Source organism: Panthera tigris, chromosome D3 (genome assembly GCF_018350195.1).
Source record: "Panthera tigris isolate Pti1 chromosome D3, P.tigris_Pti1_mat1.1, whole genome shotgun sequence".
Taxonomy (NCBI): Eukaryota; Metazoa; Chordata; class Mammalia; order Carnivora; family Felidae; genus Panthera; species Panthera tigris.
Window position 1 is genome coordinate 73,269,803 of NC_056671.1, and position 24,596 is coordinate 73,294,398.

Consider the following 24,596-nt stretch of genomic DNA (forward strand, 5'->3'; position numbering starts at 1 on the left):
CTTTGTATTTTTAAGTGATTTCCCCAAATTTCTACTATGAATAAATACACTTTTATATGTTAATTAGAAAAAACGCAGGAAAAATTATATAAATAGCCACCACTTAAATCTAGATCCAAAATGCACCATTTACCCCTTAATTGTTTCTGTTTGCGATATAAATGAGAGAATTAAATGGAAGTTACTGCACTCTTGGGAATTTTGTTTACAATTCGTAGAGTGGATAGCAAGAAAGGCAGAGAAAGAAATGAGAGCTGTCAGTATATTCTATGAGAAGAGAGCCATGTTTGTCCCGTTCACCATTGTGTCCTCCAGGAGTTAACCCGCTGACCAGTGCAAATGACCTGCCAGGAAACCGCATGGCCTTTGTATGTCTACAGCCTTGGTGGCTCAGTTGTAATGGTGAACTGCCATGCCTAGTACACATGCTGGCACACGGTGGAAGCAGCAGGAATGCCTGGGGGACCCCCTAGGTGCTCAGCCGAGATGGAGTTAACTTAGAGAAGAAATAACAATGTAGAAAAGATCTATAGTTACCAAATACACAACAGACCCCGGGGTCTTCATAAACCCTTGAGGAGGGCACACGTTTCAGGGAGCTAAGGCCCTGCAAGAAATGCTGGGGGCAAAATGCAGTGACTTGAAAGCTATTACCATTAAACTTTATCCCATCTGTATACAACAAAATGGGGGCAAGGCAGGAAAGTGCACTGCCTTCGAAACCATCTAGTATTTGACTCTGCATTTTGTGACTTAGTGTAGACCAACCACCAAACCAGAATGGAATATTCCAATAGGATGACCTATATCTCCTAACTAGCAAGTATCTAGGTCATTCAGAGGAGCTTTCATCTGTAATCTTGGCTTTATGTAGATATGATCTCATATTTCTAATTTTGAACTGAGTTGTAACCTCAGTACCTTGGGCAAAGATCAGACTAAATGATAGGATATCCATAACTGAAAATATCTTGATATTCACTTTCTACCTACCAGCCCTTGGTCAAGAGTAATTGTAATGATCGGTTCAATTTATATATAAACTCTTGTTCCTGGAGTTCCTTTCTATTAGTCTTTTGTTACTGTTGTTTGGTAAACTGTATTTCTTTATAAATATGGAGAAAATCCAGGCCTTCACTAGTGAAATCTTTGGTGGAATTCAAATGAGTACAGTTTAATCATAAGAATCATTTATATTTTAGTATTTGTGTTGAATTCTTAATATCTAGCTGCTTGCCTCATTTATATCAAGTGACTGTCAGCAGTAATATTTCTTGAGTAAATATCTCCCAATTGTACCTCCATTTGTACTAAACATCACCTTACATGTAATTTAGGGACTTTGAGGCTACGTCCGTCTGAAACAACTGTCCCATCAATTAATAGGATTCTTGGTTTTCTATACGTTGGTTTTAGTATACCTATAATGGCATTATTTAAAAAGAAATTGGCAATTGTTTAGTGCCATCTAGTGGGTAGTTTGTTGTGAACAAAAACTAAAAATCTTGTTCAACAAAGAAGTTGTGTTGCATTTTATTATTTTTTATAATGCTATTAAGTGTATATAATTTTAATATCAAGTTTTACAAATTAGGACATAACAGAGCCAACAAATTCTAAAATTATTACTATTGCATTAAATAACTAGTTTTTTTGAGTAGGTAAGAAATACATTAGAGATTGTCCAAATACTTTATAATTGCTCTCTTTTATTGAAAAATGTAATGCTCTCAAAACTAATTTAAAATTCCATGACATGTATCTCTCATTAATAAAAAAATTTAAATTCTGCTCTTCCGAAGAAGTGGTTTGATATTGATGTTAAGTGTAGGAGTGTTAATAACAAGAACATAATTTCTTACAAAATTGCTTAGTTTGGAAAGCCTATGACTTACTACAAATAAAGTATTTTAGGGAAGTAACCTAGCACATTTTAGCATAACATTCATAGCATTAATTTTATACATTGTTGCTTTCATTAGTTTTAGAAACAAAATATCAGTGTATATTCTACCATTATTAAAAATACTTTTCAAGTCATCACTATTTAGAGCTTAACATTAGAATATATGTGTGCATTGTTGGTCAGCATTATTAACTGAGTATCACTTCAACATCATCTGTTGAATAGAATGAATGTGTGGATGGAATGGAATAAATGCGGATGGAAAGGATGCCTTTTTGTCAAGGATGTCCGTGCTCGAGTGCAGCTGACAGTATGGAAGACAAGGACACCTCATGTGTATTGCCAGAGTGATCTTTTTTCCTTCCTTCACTGACTAAGCTTGGTGATAATGAGAACTGCACAGCAATGAAATGCATGGTCTTGTGAGATACAGGTCTTGCACCAGATGTCTATGAATAGCAGCTGGATGGCCGTGATGGTGATGATGTTATGATGGCGGTGACTGTATCATGACATAACAAAACTGCCACTGAATGTTCACTGTGGACCAAGAAGGGTTCTCATTGATTTGCATAAATTACATTAATCTTTTTCGACAAACATGTGAATCAGTACTATTAGTTTTCCCATTTTGTAGAACAGAGAAAAAAGGTACATGGGGTTAAGCAACCTGTCGAAGGTCACACAGCTGGTCACACAGGGGTATTGGATGGATGAGAACCCATGTATGTTGGCTTTTGCTCTTAATTTTGCTCTGTTGCTGACTGCAGCAATTATGAATGGGTTTCAATGTCTTTTACTCCTCTCATTTCATTATAAATGAATTTCTGGTGTGATGTGTGTGGTTCAATTAGAAGGCCCCAGTATACCTTTGAAATTCTAACATTTCTGTGTTTCTGCAAAAGAATTTTTTCTCGCAGACAGAAGGAATATTATGACATTGCATCTCTAAGAAATGAATGTAAAATTCCCCTTGTGAATAACAATCGGCGTTGTCATTAAAAATTGGCATTGACAATTGACGTTGACATTGTCATCATCAGGGTTTCCAGGATACTAAATTCCTTTCTGAATCCCGGGAACCCTCTTTGTGGAGGTCCAGGCCCCATCAGCCAAGCAGACCCTGGACAATGACCAATGACCAATGCTTGGTCAATCACATATTCTCCCTTGGGATTCTGAGTCATGGACAGATGATAGAAGGAATAAGGGACAACCTCCATTCACAATGGTGGTCATACCTGGAGACATTTGCAGGAGAAGGGGGCTTGTGCAGGCTACTCCTACCAAAAGTTGTTGTCCTTTCTGTTCCTTGGCCTCTTATATTTTACCAGCCTGGTTTGGCAGCCTGTTATGAATAGCGAGCTGCTATTATACTTCTAATGTATCCTATTTCTGCATAAGATCATCAGAGTCTGAGAACCTTGACTGACACCCCTCTTCTAACACCAATACGGTGATGCTGACAGCTACTGGTACTTGTCAACATTAGAGAGATTACTTTGGTGCTGTCTCCACTAAATCATGTTGAAGCATATGAGTATAATTGATTATGATTTTCCAGTGTAATAGAACTTTCATGAGAAATCTGCTGACCTGACAGTTCAGACTAGAGGTTTTATCATAACTATATTATGACTTTTTAATACATCTCAGAAGAAATATTGTAATTTTACTTCACTTAGAGAATGGTTATTGGGGTTTTCAATCTATTGTGGAGTATTGACACTCAATGACTATACTAGTGAAAGACAAAAAATGTCATTTTTCTCCCTGTGATCTTAGAGTGTGGACTTAGAAGAATTCTACAGTTGGCATTACTGCATCTTATGGATTTTAATATGAGTGTGACAGATTATGTAACATGATGGTCCTATAGTACAGATTGGGGGCCCCAGAGACAGTGGGTTTCAGTGACTCTCTGTTCTAATTACCATGTGTGATCTTAGGCAAGCTATTTAACTTCTCTGTGCCTCTTTTCCTCTAGTTATTAAATGGCAATAATCATAGAGATTATTTTAATAATTACAACTAAGTAATTTAAGGAGTCACAATTCTCATTTTCCATCAACACCTGGCATAAAGATAAAATGAATACATATCTTAATGGCATAAACCTAATACATAGAAATAACATTTGTTTCTGTCAGGAAAGAGGCTCCCAGGGTTCCTGGGTGGCTCAGATGGTTAAGCATCTGACTTTGGCTCAGGTCAGTGATCTCATGGTTTGTGAGTTCGAGCCCTGCTTGGGGTGAGCACAAACCCTGCCTTGGGTGAGTACAGTCTCTGTTTCTCTTTCTTTCTCTTTCTCTGCCTGTTGTGGACTTCAGTCTCCTTCTCTCTGCTCCTTGATCACTTGCACCCTCTCTCTCAAGACAAAAACAAAAAACAAAAGAAAGAGGCAATGTTCACAAAGTTACCCTACATCATGTCAGTAGCTTTTGTTTATGTTAATTAACATAAAAGAAACTAAAAGTGTATGAGCAGAAAACCAGGATTTAACATGAATACAATATTCTTAACTGAAGACCTTATTGGAACTTCACCAGTTTTTCCACCGATGTCTTTTTTTCTGCTTCAAGCTGGGTAAGAGATATTTGGAAACTCACTGTGCTATTTTTGCAACTTTTCTATAAGTCTAAAATTAGTTCTGAATCAAAAGTCATTTTTAAACACAGAATAAGAAACAAAAAGAATGAAAGTTTAGAAGAGTAGAAATAATGTTTTACTTTTCCCTTTAAAGAAACATACCTGAACAAAAGTGATGACTTGGAATAAAATTATGTAAAAGGAGATTTGTACATGTAAAATCATAGTAGAGAAGCTCTGAAGCTAGCTGCCCGTGAGCCCTGAAGGGCTGACCACGTATTTGACAATACAGCAATAGCAGAACGGTAACAGATAGAGAGATCTAGATCCTGTTAGTTGAAGACGAAATTTTAAGCCATCCTCATCCAGACCCCATCACATGTAGTCTAAATTCTTTTTATTGTATTCAGTTGTCTTTTATCTCTAGCTCTGATCCTTCTTGTAACACACTTTTTGATTGATATTAGAGGAGATAGCTTTCTTAGTTTCGATCCCCCTGCTCTAAAATTGCATTTCTCATTCTGTGACCCATGGACAAATCACCTAAAAGGCATGTCAATAATGTTAATTCTTGGTTGAAACCTTAGGCTCAGTCAGAATCTCTGGACATTGGTCTCAGCAATCTGCTTCTCTGAAAATGCCCTAGGTCTAATTTGCAAGACTTCCAGGATGCAGTTTGAATATCTACACTTGACATCTAGGACCCTCTTACCTTCTGCTCTGTATCCTACCACCGAAATGGCCTTAGTGTTTATGGTTATCAATCTGGCTAAGAAGCTGGTCCTGGAATTTTTTTTCCTGTAGATTACAATATACCTTCTCATGCTCAGTGAAGTTATTTTGTTTAAACCACAAATAAGAACTTTCTCACTAATTTCCTTCCGATTTTGACTGCAGAAACAGGAAAAAGTCCAGGAAGGCCAGGAGTGATGTGATTAAATTCCCCAGCAGCCAGGTGCTAAAAGGACTTAGGATAAAATGTTATCATTTTGTTTTATTTTATTTCATGCAAATGAGATAAAACAATGCTATTCTTATGAGTCTGTATTTGCAAAATGATGCCCATGACATGTAGGCTGTATGCCATAATATAGAAGGTAATAAGCTTTTAAGTTGAAAATAATAGCATTTGCACTGAGGTCAACTTTGATACCAACATCAGACAGAGAAGCAGCTGGCCCCTCAATTCATAGTTGTCCTACGAGGGCAGGTTGAGGGGACAAACAGAAGTACGGGTGGGAAATCTGTGCGCTGAGAAAAAAGCACAGTAGTAGCATGGGAATCCAAAGCCACATAAGAGATTTAACAAATGGAAGAAGAGAATGAGGCAGGCATTAAGGCAAGTGGGAGGTGGTCACCAACACCTGTCTGTCTTGAATCAGCAAGATGAAGGGCCTCAGGAATGGGAGGGCAGGCAATCAGAGTTTTACCTATTTTTCAACTTGGACCCTTTTAAGGGTCTGTCTTTAGCAAGTCTAACTGAGACATCCATAGGAAGTGACCAGGGGCAGAAACAGGAAAATCAGAGGCCATGGTGCCTGGCTGATACTAAAAATCTATAGCTCACAGAAGGGCAGGAATAGGACTGATATTCTATCAATTGCTTGATAGGACCTACTCTTTACATTACATTGTAAATACTCATTGTATTACATTAAAAAAACAAAAACAAAAACAAAAAGCCACAACGCACCATGTTTTGTTTCTAATGGTGTTGACCAAAAAAAAAAAAAAAAAAATCTTGTGACATGTAGTTTTCACAAAAAGCATTAGCCCATAACTGGTTAGAGAAATCTTTGTTCCTCTCCTTCCCCTGGAATAGGTAATATAATTCCATGCATGATAGGGTATCCTGGTTTTATAGCGATTCTCTGTGTGGTTCCAGGAGCGGCACTTGCATTTGCTCACAGTTGCTGGTCTGTCACAGGCATGGTCCATGAAACACTGGAAGAGATCACAGATTGGCCCCCACCAATGGTTAGTCAAGGATGAAATAGTGTTTGCTCTTCTGTGGAAAATTTCGACTTCCCAGGCTTGCCATTTGGAGGCCTAGGACAAGAACATTTATTTCACAGCAGTGGGCACTTAACTTTGAAGGCTGTGCTCTACTCATGTTGGTTTGTCATTGGCCAGGCCCCCACTAGCACTTGAAATCATTTCTGCAGAAAGGAAAAAATATTTGGGGCGCCTGGGTGGCGCAGTCGGTTAAGCGTCCGACTTCAGCCAGGTCACGATCTCGCGGTCCGTGAGTTCGAGCCCCGCGTCAGGCTCTGGGCTGATGGCTCGGAGCCTGGAGCCTGTTTCCGATTCTGTGTCTCCCTCTCTCTCTGCCCCTCCCCTGTTCATGCTCTGTCTCTCTCTGTCCCAAAAATAAATAAAAAACGTTGAAAAAAAAAATTTAAAAAAAAAAAAGAAAGGAGAAAATATTACCTCGGCAGGGCACAGACGAATACATTATGGCTTTTGAAGATACATCTCCAGTATCTTTTATATAGAGTCTTCCCTGATCCTTCAGCCAAACGTGGCCACCCCTTCCTGTAAATTTCCCTGCAAATCTATCTGTATTTCTCCTGCCGCTTATCTATATTATAGTTATATTATTACTTTTTATGTAACATAGTGCTTAAGGCTGGCTAAAAATTTGGGCTCTAAATTCATAGACATCTGGGTTTGAATCTTTGTTCAGACGTGTATAGTGTGTGTGACTGTGGATGTTTCCTAACTCTATTTATTAACCTGTAAAATGGGGATAAAGACAGCATGCAGCTTTTAGGGTAGCTGTGAGAATTACATGATTAAGCATCTAGCACAGATAATTTCTTGATGAATATTGCCTTTGATTATCATTATCTCTCTAATCTATAAGCTTTTTAAAGAGTAAAACTCAGGTTTTATTCAATAGTATACTAGTCTCATAGCCCATAACGTAGTGTCTTATGTAAAAATAAGCACTCAAAAATAATTTTTGAACTGATAGGAGAATTATGAGACCTTGAGATTATGAAACATGAAAAAAGGAGAAGCTGGTGGAGGCTTGTGAGAATTTGCTTCACATTTGGTTGTAATCTAGGTGTAGTATAGACCTTATTACTTAATTTGATCAAAACAACTCTGAAGTAGAGATATTAATTTGCCCATTTCCTCTTAGGAGGACCCTGAGACTTAAGGATTTAAATAACTTGTCTGAAGTCACATAGATAGCAAGAGGTGGAATTGGGCTTTAGCAAAATCTTTGTTCTATGACCCTCTCTATCCTGGGAGGCCTTTGCCATCCATATTTCTTGACTTGTTTCATCCCAGGAAAGATTGTGTTCCTACCGAACAGCCTCTTTTCTCCTTTCTATGTCCTTAGCATCAGCCTGAGGGATCGCTGTCATATGGGGTCTAACATGGTCAGTCAGATTACTGAAAGTCTAATTTGGATGACTGCACGCTTAATCCAATCAATTGTGCGCTAATCAGCCATTAACATGGCTGACAACACAGACCCCAGAATGCCTTGGGAGAGTCACTGGTCGCACACAAGGGCTATGTTTGTGTATCACACAAACAAGGCCATCTGAGAAAGTAGGAGAGAATAACATCTTTTACATTCTCTATTTCTACACTTCCCTTGTTTTCTTTTAGTTTTTGCTGAGTATCTCTTTGGACATAGTAAGTTCTCCCCCTGCCCAGCTTTATTGAGGTATGATTGACAAATAAAAATTGTAAATATTTAAGGTGTACAACGTGATGATTTGGTGTATGTATACCTTGTGAAATGATTATCAAGGCAATTAATATATTCATCATTTCCCATAGTTACTGTATTTTGTGTGTGTGTGTGTGTGTGTGTGTGTGTGAAAGAGAGAGAGGGAGAGAACACTTAAGATCTACTCTCTTAGCAAATTTCAAGTATATATTTCAGCGTTATTTTTTTTATTTTTTATTTTTTATTTTTTTTAACATTTATTTATTTTTGAGACAGAGAGAGACAGAGCATGAACGGGGGAGGGTCAGAGAGAGAGGGAGACACAGAATCTGAAACAGGCTCCAGGCTCTGAGCTGTCAGCACAGAGCCCGACATGGGGCTGGAACTCACGGCCGCGAGATCATGACCTGAGCCGAAGCGGCTGCTTAACCGACTGAACCACTAGGCGCCCCAATTTCAGCGTTATTATAGTCACCATGCTGTGCATTAGACCTCCAAAAAGCTCTTTCTAATATTTATTTATTTTTGAGACACAGAGAGAGAGAGAGAGAGAGAGAGAGAGAGCATGTGCAGGGGAGGGGCAGAGAGAGAGGGAGACACAGAATCTGAAGCAGGCTCCAGGATCTGAGCTGTCAGCACAGAGCCTGATGCGGGGCCCGAACTCGTCAACCGCAAGATCATGACCTGAGCAGAAGTTAGACGCTCAACCGACTGAGCCACCCAGGTGCCCCTCAAAAAGCTCTTTCTATATTCTTTAGGTCTAAGGCTCTGTCCCCCATTAACTCTAGATGAATTTAAGGAAAAAATTAAAGTGAAATTTGCTGAGCAGTTTCTAAGGACTGTAATCACTGGTGTAAAACTATGCTGTGTTATGTCACCTTTCTTCACTAAAAGTTAGAGACAAAATGAAATGTATATTTATATACAGATACTGTATATCCCATATCAAAACTCAGAAGCTATCAAGATAAATATTGGCAAATAGCACTGCACAAAAGTCCTTAAATTTCTACATGGAAAGGGCACAATAAATCAGTCAACAACAAACTGGGAAAAATCTTTTCAGCGTATAGGAAAATTTAGAAACTATTCTTTACATATACTGAGTACTTACAAATTAGTAATGTACTTGTAGATTCACAGAAAGAGAGTTGTGTAAAGAACATGAATGTGCTTATCACAGAAGTAAACTAGAAGTAATGCACATAAGCAGAGGCGAAGACACTTGACCTTGCTAATAGTTAAATACATAGAAACTATACAAAAAGTGAGATTTTAAAATTAGGATTAGGCAATTGTTTCTGAAATTAATGTTTTTTTTTTTATAAAAGAGTTACACGTGCTTGATATAAGTAACCCACAATGAAAGAATCCTGCATTCTTAAAGGAAGGTATTTAAAATATATATATTAAAAAAGAAAACATCGGAGGACTCTACTACTCTCGTAGATCTTCCCCTTTCCCACCATATTTCCCTTCTTTCCTTCCAGCTTTTCTGGAGACCTGAGCAGCCACCAGCCTTACTGAATATATGGGCAAGGCCCATGGGATTCTGGAAGGAAAATTCAGGTTTGAGGTATTCAGGAAAATCAGAAACAACTCTCCCTTTGAATTTTTTTTCCAAAGGAGATGAGTATTTAAATCAGTGGAGATGAATATTGAAATCAGGGGATTATGAGACTGGTTCCAGTGACCTTTCTGCTGCTTACTAGCTGAGTCACTCTGGGCCTTATTCCTTCTAGGCTTCATTGTTTCCTGATTTCTTCATACATTCTTTTAATCACGAAATATATACACCATTCCAAGCTTCCAGAGGGCAGGGCTCATGTCTGTTTTGCTGACTCATGTCTATGCAATGTTTGAAATATAGGAGGTACTTATTCTATTTGCTACTAGCTGACTGACTCTGTAAGAGAAGGGGGAGACTGGATCATGGCATTATGAGAAGAAAAGAGGATTACTCCTCTACTAACTGGATTAGAGGAAAATTTATAGGAGACCACAGATAACCAGAGAAAAAGGCCCATAGCTGAGCTAGGAGAAATGGGGAAAGACCTTCAACAGGAAAATCAACCCCTTTGATTACCACTGTGGGTCAAAGAATACTGTCCTTTCAAAGGGGATCTTTGGGGAGACTTAATATCTGGATAAATATAGAAATGCACTTTAAAGGGATGCAGTAGATATATCCTTGTTATAAGGAAAATATATCTGAAACACAATTATTTTAGAAAAGCAGCTGCAAATTGGTGACAGAGTACCATGGTATGTTTTCATATTTACTCCTGTGTGTATATGTGCATGTTTGTGTATGCATATAAACACCAAAAGAATATACAGCAAGCTTTTGGCAGTGGTTTTCTGTGGGTCACAATGGGTTAATGAGGGGTTTGAATGTTTACAATGAGCATGCGCTGCTTTCATCATCAGTAAAAACAATAGGAATCCTCTCATAGCTAATGCTTCTGACAATATGATCAATTCCAAAATCCATGTTAATAAAGCAAAGGAAATGTGCCTCTTTATTTCTCTTCTGCAAATCGATTATCACTATAGCTCTGTTATATACTAATGGAGGGACATTTTGTATGAAATCTGTGAGACAGGGCATCTTTTTGTTCCTAGCGTAAACTTATGCCTTTTCCTCATGCAGGAAAGAAGGGGGGACAGCCACAGGGATAAATCATCCTTGTTCATCTGGTTTGAACATCTAGATCTCTTGTGACATAAGGCCCCTGGATCACCTCACATGTTCCAAATTTGTTCTATAATTAAATCAAAATTCAATCAACTATTATACAGTTCAGCTTGTATCACTGTTCCCCACAATTGTATCTGAGGTAAAATATTCTCTACGGTGAGACCCAAACCAACCAGGCCTCCAAAGATGACCATAAAGTATAAAAGTACAGAACGACAGCTGAAAAATTCTAGAAAAGTAAGGGCACCTGCATGGCTCTGTCGGTTAAGCGTCTGCTTTGGCTCAGGTCATGATCTTGCGGTTCGTGGGTTAGAGCCCTGTGTCCGGCTCTGTGCTGACAGCTCAGAGCCTGGAACCTGCTTCCGATTCTGTGTCTCCCTCTCTCTGCCCCTCCCCCACTCATGCTCTGTCTCCTCTGTCTCTCAAAACTGAATAAATGTTAAAAAAAAATTTAAAAAAATGCTAGAAAAGTAAAAGTAGGTTTACAAAATGTTAATGTATCATGAAGCAGGGACATCAAAATCTCTATCCCTTCCTGTCCCAGTGGTCAGTGCCTCCCAGGGCACAGCTTAGCTTTAGATGTGATTCTAAAAAAGGGTCCCAAACAAGTATTTCTAATCCCTATCTATTTTCCTAATTACTGCCTATGTACTGGGCTACAGGAAATAATCCGTGGAAAGGTTAGAGTGGCATGTACATATTTTTGCAGCTGGGTCGTATTTGTGAATTACCCTGGTGGTGCCCACCCACGGCTTCTCTTGCTGGATTTAATGGTTGGCTCTTTGCCATCTTGGCCGTCAGAGGCCCTATAAAAGCCAGTGGTGTGCATGTGATGGGAAGATTGGACTATGAGCCCATCGTTCCCTCCAGACTTCCAATAATTGGCCCAGGTTATAGGGCAATATAATTTTCAGCATAGCCATACATATAGTGCTCATATGCAAGGCTGAATGGTCCTGGTTAGTGGCAATTCCTTGTGACACAACATAATCTTAAAAGCCAGACTAGAAGGAAAGAAATCAACCAGTAGATGTCTCTGTGGTGCTTCAGTTCTGTCATGTTCTTGGGTGCTTAGCCATGGATGTCTGTGGGTTCAGAAATGCACTGATAAGAAGATTTGCACCTTTTATTTTGGGCAGGTGGGAGAGGGCCCAAAGTGCCCTAGAGATACACGAAAAGTCTCTAACAATAAGTTTTCTATATGATCTAAAAAATAAACCTTGCCATTAACATCTGCACTTCTGATCTCATCTTGAATACAGACCATCTTAAAAACGTGTTTTATTTACAACAATGAGCAGTTATGAGATGTTGAACAAATTTTTGCGAAATGGTCACATTAGTAATTTCAGAAGTATGTATCCAGGGGAAAGATGTTTGGAGGAAAAAAGGTATCATTTCTTACTCAGCAGTTCCAGACCTCGAGGAGCACAAGAAGTGGTACTCTGGAAGGAAACAGGACATTATGAAAAGGACCCACTGACAGTACAGATAACAACTCGGAGAAATTCCAGGGGCTACTGTGAGCTCATTCATGCACCTCATCTGTTTTACCTTTCAAGCATTCTTCTGCTCGATATGGGATATAGAAAACATTTTTTTTCTCTTTGTGAATTTACTATAGAAAAATATGTAAGTTTAGTTAAAGAATTCCTGTGACAATTTTCTTGGGAGGTTAAACTCTTTTTGCTTTATTTGGCCAAGGAAATAAGAATTTCCATAATATGTCTTTCCTGCAGGTGTGGATTTTTTAATCAAGCTTTTAAATTATATTTTTTATTGGGGGCCGCCTGGGTGGCTTAGTTGGTTGAACGTCTGACTCTTCGTTTCAGCTCAGGTTGTGATCTTGGGGTTGTGAGATCGAGTCTGGCGTCAGGTGCTGTGCTCAGAGAACAGAGCCTGCTTGGGATTCTCTCTCTCCCTCTCTCTCTGCAACACCCCCCCCACCCCCACCCCACGCTCATGTGCATGTGCATTCTCTCAAAATAAATAAGCATTAAAAAAAACCCAAAATTTTATCAGGATGATTATAGATTCACATGCAAGTATATGTGCTAAGAGAGACCCAGTATACACCTTGCACAGTTTTCCCCAATGGACCGTTTTGCAAAACTATAATATCACAAGCAAGATATTGCTGTTGATACAATCTACCAACCTTATTCATATTTCCCCAGTTTTTGTGTCTATTTGTCTGTGTGTGTGTTCAGTTCTGCACAGTTTTACCACACATGTAAAACTGTCTGGCACCACACTTGAGATACTGAACAGAGTCAAAGCCACAGGATACCTAGTATTTCCCTTTATAATTTGTACCCACCTCCCTCCAGCCCCATTCTCAGTACCCACCCCCAGGGTTACCAAACTCTGGCAGTCATTAATCTATCCTGCATTTCTACAGTTTTTCATTTCTCAGATGTTATCTGCATGGAATCATCCAGTATGTAACTTTTTGGGATTGGCATTTTTATCCTACATAAATCCCCTGATGTTCTTGCAAGTTGTTCACTGTATTAATATTTTGTTTCTTTTTGTTGTTGAGTCGCTTTTTGAGATATGTATGTACTATAGTTTACTCACTCCTTGAAGAACATTCCATCAGATTCTGATATTTCACTATTCCAAATAAAGCTGCCACAGAACTCACATACAGGTTTTTGTATGAACGTAAGTTTTCATTTCTCTGGGATTAATGCTCAGCAGTGCGATTGCTTTGTCATATGGTATGTTTGACTTGTATGCAACTTTCCAAACTGTTTTCAAGAGTGTACCATTTTTCATTCCAACCTGCAGTATATGAGAGATCTAGTTTCTCTGCATCTTTGCCAATATTTGGTATTGTCACTTTTTTTACTTTAGTTATTTTGATAGATATATACTAATATATCATTGTAGTTTTAATTCCATTTCCCTAATAGCTAATGATGGTTGAACACCTTTTTGTTTGCTTATTTGCCATCCCTATAGCCTCTTTGATGAAATCTCTGTTGGTGTCTTTTGTCCATTTTCTAACCTGGATTTTTTTTATTGTGAGTCTTTAGGATTCCTTATATTTTATTTTGTTTTATTTATTTACATTTTTGAGAGAGAGAGCGGGCATGTGCACAGGTGTGCACGAGCGGCGGGGGTAGGGTGAGGTGAGGAGAGGGGCAGAGAGAGAATCTTAAGCAGGCTCCTTACTCAGAGTGGAGCCTGAAGCAGGACTTGATCTCACAATCGTAAGATCATGACCTAAGCGGAAATCAAGAGTCAGATGTTTAACCGTCTGAGCCACCCAGGCATCCCCAAGAAGTCCTTATATTTTAGATCCCAGTCCTTAGCTGAGTATGTGGTTTGCAAATATTGCCTCCCAGTTTATAGCTTGTCTTGTTATCCCCTGGTTTTATGTAGCACTTGCTCCCAGCTCAGCAGAGCTGGCACAACCTAACAGAATAGTGCCATCCCACGCAAAACCGGAAACACATTCACCGCCTCTTCAAAGTCATGTCTGCATACCAAATCCAGAGGCGACAAATTTCCAGAGGAAATTTGAAGAACAGGGATTTGGCTGGAACTCTCAGAGTGGGCTCACAGCCTGAGAATGTTTGTGGCCCCTGAGAATACTCCTAAAAAGTTTCCAATGCAAAAGAGGATCTTAAAAATCAGGCTGGAAGAGTGATCCACTTTATAGACCATGGGCATCCTTCTTTTGCCCCTTCAGGGCTTGCTCGTGGAAGCATGACTACCATGGCAGAGATGGCAGGAGCAAAGGCTCTGTACCACGCCCATTTGGCTTGCCCAAAATATCAATAGTGCCATGACTTAAAACAATGACAGGGTACAATCTGAATTATAGCCAAAAAAATAGAGGATTGCTGAATCCTGGCTTGACCAGAAATGCTATACTAGAGATTCTCAGCCTTTCACCTAATTTTAGGAGCTGAGTCCTTGTCTGTAGACAGGTCTCCGTCCTCTTAAGAAAGAATTTTTCTTAGGAGAGCTTGGGTGGCTCAGTGGGTTAAGAGTCTGACTCCTTGTTTTGGTTCAGGTCATGATCTCATGCTTGGTAAGATAGAGCCTGGCGTCAGGCTGCACAGTGTAAAGCCTGCCTGTGATTCTCTTTCTCCTCTCTCTGTTCCTGCCCTGTTCACACGCATACACTCTCTCAAAATAAGTAAATAAAGTTTAAAGAAAAAAAAAGAATTTTTCTTATACACTCCAAATTTTGTGCCCATAGATTTCAGTGTAAAAGAATTAGTAACAAATGTGTTTCTTTAATATTTTATTATGAGAACTTCAAATATATTAAAATCAACAGATTATGAACTCTCATATACTACCATACAGGTTTAACAATTATCAGATCATTTCCGCACATATTTGACAATGACTTCAGCAAATTTTTGTAATGTCTTTCTGAGGTTTTCTCTCTCTCTCTTTTTTTCTATCCCTATTTACATTTCCCCATTGAGAGCACATTCAGTATAAACACTGGACGTGGTTCAAAGGCCATTAGGGAAATGAGAGTCAAAGCCATAGTGAGATGCTACGCCATACTCCCTGGGATGATTATAACAAGTTTCTCAAAAACTTAAAATTACCAAAGGGCCCAGTAATTCCACTCTTAGGTATATACACAAAAGAGTTAAAAACACACATATGCAAAAACTTGTACGACGATATTCATAGCATTATTCATAATAGCCAAAAAGTGGAGACAACCTAAATATTGTTTAGGACACAACCTAAATATCAGCAATTGATAACAGTAAACATAAGTGGTATATCCATATAATGGAATGTCATTCAGCCATGAAAGGGAATAAAGTAGTAACACATGCTACAACATGGGTGAACTTTGAAAATGTTACACAAGGAGAAAGAATCCAGAAAGAAAAGAACACATATTGTATGATTCAATTTCTATGAAATCTCCAGAATAGGAAAATCTATAAAGGCAGAAAGTAGATTAGTGGTCGCCAGGGACTGGGAAAGAAGGTAATGGCGAGTGACTGCTAATGGATTTGGAGTTTCTTTGGGGGTGATGAAAATATTCTGGAATTTAATAGTTGGTGATGGTTGAACAACCTTGTGACTATACTGAAAACCACTGAATCATAAATGGTGAACTTTATAGGTGAATTGTACTTCAATTTTAAAAAGGGCACTGGGCAGCATTTCAGAATCTGGAGATTCACCATTTCAAAGTCTTTGGAGACTCCCAGCTGTCTTCATTTCATTTGCTGGGATCCCAGACTTTCTGCATCATTCTCTAATCTCCACATGAAAGAACTGCAAGATTGTCCTTTTTCTGAATTAGAGATCATTCTCTAAAATGAGATCTAAACCCACCTTTCAATGTCATGGCCAAGCAGTGACAAACCGAAAGGAATTCTTGTCCCGGGGCACACAGTATTCCTGAGGTTTATTATGCGCTCCATTGAAGAATTTTGAATTTTGAGATTAGACTATATTGTTTTGTCTTATTCCCCCTTCCCTACCCCAGTCCTGACATTCCAATCACCTTGATATTGGTTGACCTTCTCAGAGCTCCCTGCTGAGCTGATAAATGGTCTTAAATGACTGTAGATCATGTGATTTGCTATTTCTCCACTGTTCACCTAAGGGTACCATTTTCCTTTCCCAGTATAGTCAAACTTTTTCTGTCTTTAGCCCCATTTTGATTCTCTAACCCATCCCAAATATGCCTTAATCTCTCATGCAAATGTACTTACAGTGCATATTAAGGTCCTGATTTCTGAATCAATTAAGGTTCTTTTTTAAGCCAGAGAAATTGAGTCTACTGAGTTCGTACCACAATAAGTAAATAAGAGGAAGACTAATAAGTAGCTCACAAGGGAAACTGTAGAAAGAACAAAGAACTAAGTGTTCAAGTCTAGGGAAAGACAGGAACCGGGTACCTGGAGGAATCACAGTAGAAAGAGCTCAGTGGAACTTCTCTTTAGAGACAGGCCATCACAAGACTCTCTCCAATTATTATTCTTCATTGTGTGCTATACCTTTTTTCAAAATTCAAATAATCTGCAAGAGAAACTTCTTGGATCATGTGCACCCCTGAGGAATGGTGAGGGCAGAGGAATAAAAAGAGGGAAATCCATTGGGAGGACAAATTTCATAATTACAGCCTTTGTTATCATAACTTTGTGATGAGCACCCTTGAACTTAATTCCTTGTCTACATATCAGGTATTTCCTTAGGTTGGATTTCTAGAAGTGAATTTATTGGGTCAAGAAGTTGGAAAGAAAAATGAAGGTATGACTTCAAACTCATGTCATTATAACAATTGTCCCCTGAAAGGCTCTACCAATTTACAATCTTCAAAATACACAAAACAATCACCTCACTGTCTTCTATCAACATTAGTTATTTCCCTTTCAAAAATATTTGAAAATTTGTTAGTTTAGAAGTGATATTTCTTTGTTATTTGATTTAGGGCTAGGATATAATAATCCAAAATATAATTTAAGATAATCAAAAATTTCTCCTTCAAACATTTTCAGATTTCTTTTTAATAATATGGGATTTATTTTCACATATTCAGAAAAGTACCTAGATTTCAAAATAAATTACATTATTACATTTAATTAGGTTTGAATGTTAATTAATTTGGAGGGAGATAAAAACCCTTAGCTTTTAGCATATTCAATTGTTTAATAGTCTCTCAAGTGACCGTACATATTTGGAGCTTGTTTTAGAAACCTTGAGGGAAAAGAACTCACGAATGAAATTTTGTCATTGACATTTTGATTCTAAGCCTAGAAAAATTCAAGAATATTATTTAACATCTAAAAGTCAATAAGTTGTGTGTGATTCTTAAATGTGACTGTTTTAGTGTTTATAATGCAATCAACAGTTAACCAAGTTAAAAAAAAAAAAAAAAAAGGACGTTCCACAGTGATAGAGTGTAAATTTGAGAAGTCTTGACTGGTTGACAGTGAAACTATGTCAACGTTTAATGAGAAAGAAGGAAAATCATGAGACAACCAAAAAGAAGGCTTTTTAGAGAAGAAATCAGATACAAATGAAAAGTAAACGATCTCAAGTCTCATGTGCACGATGATAGTTTGTCAAAACCCAAGATTAGAACTGTAGTTAGAAGTCTCGGAAACATAGTTGGAATGGTGGCACAATCCTTCATCTGAGAGAAAGCCACATGCTCAGAAAACCTGCCTCCCAGGACTGGTTGCATAGCAACCGGTAGGGATGTGGTAGCTGGAAAAGTCTAAGTTGGGAGGGAAGCAGGTTAGTGACAGTGGAGGGTCAAGGGAATTGCACAGCCACAGAGAAGCAGCGGCATTTCTGAGGGCAATAACCCCATAGGAAGACCCCTGGAGGTTTAAAGGGGAACACAGTCACAGATTTGAAATCAAAAGAGACCTAGCTGCTGAAACTTTTATCTCTACATTTCCAGGGAAGTTTTATAGTTTAGATGAAGAACAGGTTATGAGATTATTTGGGTAAAAAGATTCTTATTACTCCTAGAATACAAGTATTTTTGAAATACTATAATAAGGCAAATGAAGACCAGAAAGCCCCAGTGAGGGATTTTGGTTCCAATCTTAAATAAACATTTTATTCCATGTTTTATAAAGCTACAAGAGAACAAATGATATGAAGGAAGAGAACCATTTGATACTGAAAATAATCCTTTACACACACACACACACACACACACACACTTTCACACACATCCTGATTCACATTTTTGGCAATCTACTCAATAAATAATAGTGTCTGTTTTAGCCCATTCAGGCTGCTATAACAGATGCCACAAACTGGGTAGCTTTATTTTATTTATTTATTTATTTATTTATTTATTTATTTAATTAATTTATTTAGAAGTTTATTGTCAAATTGGTTTCCATACAACACCCAGTGCTCATCCCAAAAGGTGCCCTCCTCAATACCCATCACCCACCCTCCTAGGTAGCTTTATATACAACAGAATTTTCTTAACAGCTCTGGAGGTTGGGAAGTCCAAGATCTAGTTAATTAACACATCCATCACTTCACAAATTTATCTTTTGTTTTTTTCTTTTCTTTTCTTTTCTTTTCTTTTCTTTTCTTTTCTTTCTTTCTTTCTTTCATGAGAACATTTAAGTTCTATTCTCTTAGCAAATTTCAATGATAGAAAACAGTGCGCCTCTTGAATTTTGTTCCATGTGAAGGTACTACTAATTTAAAAATATATGAAAAAAACCCTAAAAAAGCCAGTGAACATAAGATGCCCAAGATCAAGATGCTGGCAGATTTGGCGTCCGGTCAGGGCCACTTCCTGGTTCCTAGATTGCTGTCTTTTCCATTTACCTTCCCATGTAAGGAGAGAGGGAGCTCTCTGGGGCCTCTTTGACAGGAGCATGAACTCTATTCAGCAGGGCTCTGTCTTCGTGACCTAATCACTTCCCAAGGCCTCCCTCACCACATACCATCTTATTGGGGATTAGGTTTCAACATGTGAATTTGGGGGAGACGTAAATATTCAACCTGGAGCAGTTTCCCACTGTACTCAATTGCAGTGGAAGCCATATAAGGAATTAAAAGTAGTCTCTGCCCTCAAGACAGTTGTAACATAATTGGAGGAATAAGGCCCAAATAGGTGGGAAGTTTGAGTAAATGAGAAAAAGGAGCAGTGAACAAACATTTATCAAGTGTTTCATGTACTATGTATGTTCTATGTATTTGGTGTCTGCTGTGCTCTATGTATGTTAATAACTTCATATATTTTTTCATTGGTATTGATAATGATTCTTTAGGTTAATGTTTCTTAACTCTGTTTTGCATCATGGACTCCTTTGAAGATCTGATGACAGATCTGATGACCTCCTATAGAAAAAAATTTAAAAAAAAATTTAAAAAATTATATAACATATTTGCTTGTAATATTCAGGTGATTTTAAGACTTTCTGAATTTCATCCACAGACTTCAAGTAAGAAACTCTGCTATTAGACTTATGGAGTATTTCTCTTCATTTAATTAAGAATGAAACCTACCCATAAAAGTTTATAGGTTTACTCTAACGTCATACAACAATAATGCATTTGGGGATCAAACATCTCATTCATTTCATATAAGAAAGACCTCTCATTAACCAAACTATAAAAGGAAATATGAAGTACCAAACTTACTTATAAAAATTATATTAAACCTTACAGAAATGTATTAGAAACTTTGCAGAAGGGCTCTAGGAATCTCTAGGATGTTATTGCTGTCTCTGTGACAGATTGCCTCTTTCACTAGAGCTTTCCCTATTAAATATTGATGAAGTCTTTATGGAAATTTAATTAAAGGTTTCTTGAGGTCAGTGCCTGAATGTTTTTTTCCATTCTCAAGTAAAAAAAAAAAAATCACTCCTACTAGCGCAAGCAGATCAATATTTTAATAAATTAAAGAGTTAAAAAAAATAAAGATAAAGGGATAGTTCACGGAACATGAGAAAAGGAAGAATGAAAACACCCGGAACAGGAGAGGTAGCAAGGGACCAAGAGTGCTGCTTTCTCCCTCTCCTTCTTCTTGGGATCCCCACCACTTGTCCCTGCTTCTCTGAGCACATGTGAGACAATGGGCAAACTTAGCTCCTATGTTACTTTGCTCTCACTTCCAGCAATTAGAAATACCTGGCAAAAATCTCCCTAATCTCTTTAATTCCCAACTTTACTCCAATATCCTGGAAGAGATCAGTTTTGGTCAGTTTTTAGCTCTCATGTAATCAGCTATTGTTGGGGGAAAGGCAGGGATCAACGAGTAAATGATGGTAGGCATTCATCTCATGGGTGCCCAGTATGTGGGGAGCATTGACACTGAACGGTGTCAATAAATGGCCACATAACAAACATTTTGGAGTTTGTGGGCCAGATGGTGTCTGTCACAAATACTGGTCAACCCCTAGTGTGGAACCAAAGCGGTCATACTCAACATATAAACAAATGAGAGCATCTGTGTGCCAATAAAACACTATGGACACTGACGTTGAATTTTATATAATTTCATGTATCAAAATATATTATTCTGCTTTTGCCTCTTTTTCCCCAACCATTTCAAAATGTAAAAAAAAAAAATTCTTAGCTTGCAAGATATATGAAAGCAGACTGCAGTCCAGATTTGACCAATGGGTCATAGTGTGTGAACTCTTGGTAGAAGAAGAGCTTACCTTTTCTGAAGGTTTTGGGGACTCTCTTCCATCCAGTAATTTGGAGATCCACTCTTTCTTCAGCTTGGTATGCCCCATCTAGGAATGTGACTTTTAAGGTTGCCATAAAAAGGGGGAAAGGACAATGCAAGGAGCCTACATACTCTTAATTGCCTCGACCTAGACGTGGCACACAGGAAACGTCACTTTTTACAACCCATTGGCCAGAACAAGTCACATAATCCTAACCTGATTGCATGGAAGGTTGGGGAATATAGGTCAGTAGATGTGGTCTACGGTTAAGTAGCAACAATCTATGCCACAGTATTAAACCAAATAGTGGCCAGTAGTTTATATTTGTGACTATCAATCGTAAATTAAAATTTTTTATTTCTATTTGTTTATTCTTCATTGTACAGCTGGAGGCACATAACCTCAGGAAACTTTCCCCCAAGTAATATAGACAAAGTATAGTAAATTTAATTAAGGTATAAGAATTCAAGTCATTCTCTTTTCTTAAATTATTTGATAGTACTTCTGTGTTTGTATTACTGCCTTATAAAATGGCAAAGTGTATATTTTATGCTGATTGTATCATAGAAACCCCTCATATCTACAGCTAACTAAAATGAATAGAAAATATTTTCCATTCCTCAGGACTAGGTACCACTCAAAATGCCCATCGAAAAATAATGTCCACTTTTGCAATGCCAAAATGCCTACCTTTTCCTATTAGTTTACTTTGACCTCTACCTTTTTCATTAATTAAATACAAATTATTTCATCTGCCTGATAGCTAATCTTCTCCATTAGCTGACCTCATCTCATCTATCATTCTGGTACACAACCTTCGATTCACATGGCTTATCTCTTTACCGTTCTTGATTTATTTCTGTATTGTTCTCCTGTGTAAAAACCTGCTTTCTACTATTGTCACTACTTTCTGCCATTCCTTATCTTACATTTCATTCACATCAGCTTTTACATTTTCCTACTTTTTTGAAGCCTTATCAGATTAGCCTGCCCTCATAGAATCTATTCCTAATCTTGATTACTTCGCACCACTGAGGATCTGAATCATTCCATTATTCACTTAATAATATAGTGGCATACATTTGTATAGAATATCTTTAAATCTTATTTCCCCATTTAGATTGTAGTTTTTCAAATGACTGGGCTAGTCTGTTTCCTTTTCAACACAAAGTAGATTACATGAAATTCTCTTATTTTTGATATTAATCATTCAGACTGTAAGGGAAAATAGAAAAGACCATAACATATTTTATATTTAACATTTTTCAGAAATAAAAATATTATCAAATGTTATTTACACATATTGCTGAATTTGAGAAGAATTTCTTTTTATGAGTCAGTTACTAAAAAATGCAATCTAGAAGACAGATGGTCAATGCATTATGGGCATGTTCTAAAAGCATTTATAACCATTTAATTTAAAGCTTTCCTCACAAGAATGAGCCCAAGCCTGTACATGCCTCATTTTATGGGGAACACTTTATAGCACTGCACAAATATTAAAGATGTGGCAGATACGCAATTTTGAAAGAGTTCTGAAAATGACTTGACACTTTTGTCCATGGAATCTTCACCTTCTTCGTAAACAAAGTTGTGATCAAAATTATTCATTTTCATATATAGAAAAGACAAAAGTAACAGTGAGGTGTATTCACAGCTTCTGTAAGAAAAGAAATAGCTTCAAAGGGGAAGTATAGATCTGAGTACAAGGAAGGTGAGTTAGTAGCTAAGCAACGTGCTGCAGGATCAGGGGCTATAAATTGTAATTACAACTTCTTCCGCTGGTAGTGCTTTTCCAGCTGGGAGCTCAAAGTATACCCGGGCTAGCAACGTGGCCTCAAACCGAGCCATTCACCCTCAGTTTAGTCATCTGAGAGATGAAGATGGGGTAATGACGTACTGACGATTATACAGATAGCTTCAACATAGAAGAGAGATGAAAGGAAATTCATTCAGGATGTGAGCAAGCCTGGTGACTCAATATTAAAATGAAAGAAACCAGAAGAAATATAGGAGATACCAAAAAAAAATGCCTCTGATTTAAAACAAAATTCTCCCAAATTGCTTCATACTCTCATTTCAATGACTTCTAACGATGTAATTTTAGAAGCAGTTAGTTTTTAAACATCTTGGTCCAATAGAAAGTGGTCTCAAGTTTCATAAAGTATTATCCAGAGAATTACTTTTGAAGGTTAAATTATTTCAGGTTTACTTGAAATTGAAGACCTGCAAAACATTTTATGCTAGAAAAATGAAAGACTGATTTTAAATATAAAAGTAAATACTTCTCATTGTAACACCTTTGTACTACAGCCAAATAAAAAGTACTAAATTTAGAACCAATACCAACTATGAAACTAGCTTAAAACCATGGCATTGATTAGCTCCAAGCCTTAGTTTCTGTGCTTATTTTCTTAATCATAAATTGAGCTGAACATCTTTGCATATAATAATTCCTTTCTAATATTAAATTACTGTGAGGATGGTGGGACTATCTCATTTATTCACTCAATAGTTATATATTAATTTATTGGGATTTTAATATCTGTCAAAATCACCTGCTGGACAGAGAGTGCCTTGGTCCTTTTCATCACTATAAGAAGGAAATCTCAAACGACAGGAGACAAATAATATTCAAAATGTGTCACCCTCTTCTTATTTAAGAGTAATGGCCAAAGTACATTTGAGTATTATTATATGGCCTGTACCTGAAGGTAGGAAACTTCATGCATTTGGATCATCTTGGGCTCTAGAACTGACATAGATTTCTCATAAATGGTATTCAGAGGAAGACCAAGAATTTTCCCATTTGCCTAAAACTAAATCTCTAGAAGTTAAGACTACCTTTACATCAATCCCAGGAGACCCTCTGATCCAGTGTTGTAACATCCCAGGTCTGTGACGTCCACTCAGGTGAAATTCCACTAGATCTATTACTTTATTTGGAGGTAAAGGGACAAGTCTCTCTTAGAGAAATCTGATAGATACATATTTTAAAGAAATACTCCTGTAGGATTCCTAGTCAACAGAAGATCTTGCTGGGGATTTGCATATGATATTCTCTTTCAGTGGAAATATGCAGATAGGTCAAAGCTACCTTACCTTGAATACATTCATTTCTCAAATATTGCCTCGGTGGAGAAGTCTTCCCTAATCATCATTTATAAAATAGCTAACATACCTGCACTATCACTTTTACTTATGCCTTTACTCTGCTTTATTTTTCATAGTGCTTATTATTCTCTCTCTCTCTCTCTCTCTCTCTCTCTCTCTCTCTCTCACACACACACACACACACACACACACACACACACACACACACACACACATTTGTTAACTTACTTTCTCTCCAGAATAGAAATAAACTTCATGAGAGTAGGGAATTTACTTATTTATTGCCTAGATTAATGTTTGGTAATAGAAGGTTCTTAGCACATGTTCATTAAATAAATGGATGCCTGAATGTGTGGAAGGATGGATGGGCAGACAGTATTTAGTAGTCCTCAATGCATGACTAAACCAACATGTTCCACAGAAGTTCTTATTCAT